Source organism: Nicotiana tabacum, chromosome 4, assembly GCF_000715075.1.
Source record: "Nicotiana tabacum cultivar K326 chromosome 4, ASM71507v2, whole genome shotgun sequence".
NCBI lineage: Eukaryota > Viridiplantae > Streptophyta > Magnoliopsida > Solanales > Solanaceae > Nicotiana > Nicotiana tabacum.
In genome coordinates this window covers 102,994,627-102,998,614 of record NC_134083.1, presented here as the reverse complement: position 1 = coordinate 102,998,614, position 3,988 = coordinate 102,994,627, and positions in this window count along the sequence as shown.

The window sequence follows — 3,988 nt, the reverse complement described above, 5'->3', positions numbered from 1 at the left end:
AATTGAATTTATACGTGGTTTGTAGACAAGCGAATTGATTTGATCCAAAAATAATAGATGAATCAGACAGGAATATAAGACTTAGCCTTGAAATTGAAATAAACGGCAGATATCTTGGTTCCGGCCGCAGAGTTACCGGGAGCAATAAGAACAGTGCAAATAAGCAAGAAAGTGAATTGTTATTTGAGTTTTAGATGTAGTATATGCTTGCGAGAAAATTCGTTCCCTTACAATGATGATAGAGCTCACTATTTATAGTTATACCTAGGGAACAAGGTCCTAGGATCAAGCTCCTCTTTAATGACAATTATGAGAGCCATTGAAGAATGTGTAACGGTGGGCAGTGAATGCCATGTTCTCTGTAACGGATCATACATTTAATGTTGTAGAATATTCGTCATTGAATGCTACCAGATAGCCTCATTTATTTTCTCTTTATCAGTATCATTCTATCTGATGACAAGCGAAATCATTGCCTTCGGGTTTGTCAATCTTCTGTCTTTGGTTCCACATGTCGCTTTTTCATGCAATCATTAAATATGAATATATTTTACCCCATACAAATAGTTCCCCCGCTTTCCGGTGGCATAGCTTTTGTGTCACCGGGATGTTGGTAGAGATACCTTTCTTGGCGAAAAATTTTATGATGCACTCTGAAAAGTTATTGACGGTTGATTAGACGCACGTCTCTCCGTCTTTAATGCCCCGAACACGCGTCATCCCACGATTCAGCATTACTTTTGCCGATTATCGAGGTAATTATGGTCACGATTTTAGCCGCCTATTTCTTTGCTTATACATATCAAACTTCTTCATTTACACTTCATAAGCATAATTTGAAGAGGCTAAGGCCAAATGTGTTGAAGTTCATAATGTCATTCTTGCTGCATCCGATCGTGAGGTAGCCTCCAGTGAAAAATTGAATAATTTTGAGGTGGCCTTAAATTCCAAGGTTGAAGAAGTTATTGTTGCTGAGGCGAAGTATGCCCAATTGAAGGAGAAACATAAGAAAACCTTAAAGCATAATAAAATTTACAGCTCCACTGTCCGTGATTTTGAAGCTAGCCTTCGATCTATGAGATTCGCGCGAGACAACCTCTCTGCTGAGGTCAGCCAGCTTAAAGGAGAACTTCAGTGCCGAGCGGCTTCCCTCCTTGTTGAAAAAATATATGCTATATACAGTATGAGGAGAAAAACCTCGGAAGAGGCCAAAGCGGGTATCATTGACTTTGATGCCAAAATCGCTAAGGCTCGTGAGCTGGAGTTAACTGCAAAAAGGGGTCTTTCGGCCCGACCTGATGCTACCGATTCTGAGTTGTCGGAAACTAAAGAGGAACCGAAAGGTGATGATGCTGAAGGCCAAAATGATGAAGGCCAAAATATCGGACCAACAACGGATGGACTTGCTTCTCCTGGGTGTGTAGATGCTTCTCTCCCTCCGGGTTCCGGAGATGTAGTGGCTTAGTTTTTTGCCTTCTTTTTTGAATTTTTGTACCTGTGCTGTTTGGCACATTTATTGTGACTAAAAAAACTTTTTCGTTCAAGTATCATATAAGTTTCCGTTTCTGCGTACTTTCGTTTAAATATTTGCGCAAATTTGCTCTTTGTGTCTTTTTTCGTTTAAGTATTTGCGCAGGCTTTACTACTTGCGTCTAGTTATGCAAGGCTTTGGGTGTATTTTCCCATGAAAGCGTTTGGATTTTGGGCATATGTTTTTTCGAAATCAACCATTTATCATGAGGGTTTTCATAAGATAGGGCCCTCTTTTGTTTACAATGCTTTTGAAGAGGACGTCTCCTGTTCATTACGGTACTAGCATTTGAAGTACTTGTTTAACTTTTAAATGATAAAATTAATTCATCATTCAGACAAGAAACAAGATAAAAATAAAAGGACTTTACTTTATTCCATCTATTTTCAAAAGTACATAGCATTCGTTGTGCTAAAAAGAAAGAAATTACCATTTCTTGTGGCTAACTTGTACAACTTGTTTTCGGGGCTGGCTGCATAGTCCCCGGTCCCGATGATACAATTATATTTCCTGTTTTTATATTCTGGGTAACGTGGCAGTCATTGTGTTGTCATATCCTCATATCATCCCCCCCAGTGTTCGAATGCGAAGAATGCGAATTAGAACACTAGGAGTTTTACACCTTCGAGGATTCCACTAGCTAGTGAATTGCTAGATAGTCTTCAGTTCGGTAACAAACTTCACTTCCCCTTAGGAATTTATGCTACCGAGACAAAGATTATTTAACAATCCCCCAGTGGCTTGCACTTGTGAATGGGCGGGAAATCTCTGTTTGATAGCAAACTCAACTTCCCGGTAGGAACTTTGCTATCGAGCAAAAGACTATCTAATCGCTCCGTAGTGGTTCTTTGCTTGTGTGACTTGTAATTAAAAGGTCTTATTGCTGTTGTTGAAACTTCCTTCGTAGTATGCTTTCCATTGTTGTCTCGTTAAAAACTTTGTCAGAAAAACCCAATTGGGACAAAAACCGGATGAAGGAAAAAAGAATGTAGCACATACTTTCAGTACAGGTGATGTTCATCAGTAATAGTATCTCTTGAGGTGTGCCGTGTTCCAGTTACTTGGCAACTTTTCTCCATCTTGATTCTCTAACTCGTATGACCCTTTCCCGGTGACAGCTGAAACCCAGTAGGGGCCTTCCCATGTTGGACCTAGCTTTCCTGTATTAAGTTCCCAGGTGTTCTGGGTTACTTTCCTTAAAACCAAGTCTCATATTTTGAAATAACGGAGGTTGTCTCTTCGATTATAATATCTCTCTATTCATTGTTTTTGAGATGCCATCGTTATAAATGCCAAGTGTCTATGTTCATCGAGCAGCTCCAAATTAACAAACATTACTTCACTATTTGCTTCTTCGTTTGACCGAAAATATATCATGGTAGGTTCACCTACTTCTATCGGGATCAGCGCTTCTGCTACGTATAAAAGAGAGAAATGAGTCTTCCCCATACTTGACTTGGCCGTTGTTCGGTACGCCCATAGTACACCTAACAAATCTTCAGGCCATTTACCTTTAGCTGTTTCCAATCTCTTTTAAGACTTTGTATAATCACTTTGTTCGTTGATTCTACTTGGCCTTTTGCGCTTGTATGATAGGGTGATGATGTGATCCTCTTGATTTTCAAGTCTTCAAGGAACTTTGTGACTTTTGCGCCTATAAATTATGGCCCGTTGTCGCAAGCTAATTCTTTTGGTATCCCAAATCTACAAATAATGTTCTCCCACAAGAAATCTAGAACCTCACATTCGCCTATCTTCTGATAAGGAACTGCTTCAACCCACTTAGAAAAATAGTCAGTTAAAATCAAAAGAAATCTTACCTTACCAGGGGCCGGTGGTAGCGGTCCGACGATATCCATTCCCCACTTCATGAACGGCCATGGTGACAGAACTGAGTGCAATGGCTCTGTTGGTTGATGTACCAACGCTGCGTAATGTTGACATTTATCTCATTTTGAACATAAGCTTTGGCTTCTTGTTCTATCCGGGGCCAATAATATCCTGCCCTTATTAATTTTAGTACTAAGGAATCTGTGCCTGAATGATTTCTGAAAATCCTTTCGTGGAATTCTCACATAACATAATTAGCTTCGGAGGCTCCCAAACATTGGGCCAACGGGCCTTGGAAAGATCTTCTGTACAATTGACCTCCCTTGAAGTTGTATCGAGCCACTTTAGTGTGCAGTGCTCGAGATGCCTTGGGATCTTCAGGCAATTTTCCGCACTCGAGATAGTCAATAATCTCGTTTCCCCAGTCCCAACTTAGATTGGTCGCGTTTACCTCATAATAACTATATGCGTCCAGCACCGAGTGCATAAGCTGCATGACCGTACTGAAGTCTGATCCTTTCATTTCCTTAGACAAACCAAGGTTGGGTAGTGCATCTGCTTCTGCATTCTCTTCCCTTGGGATGTGTGTAATTGACCACTGCCAGAACCGGGCGAGCAGAGCCTGAA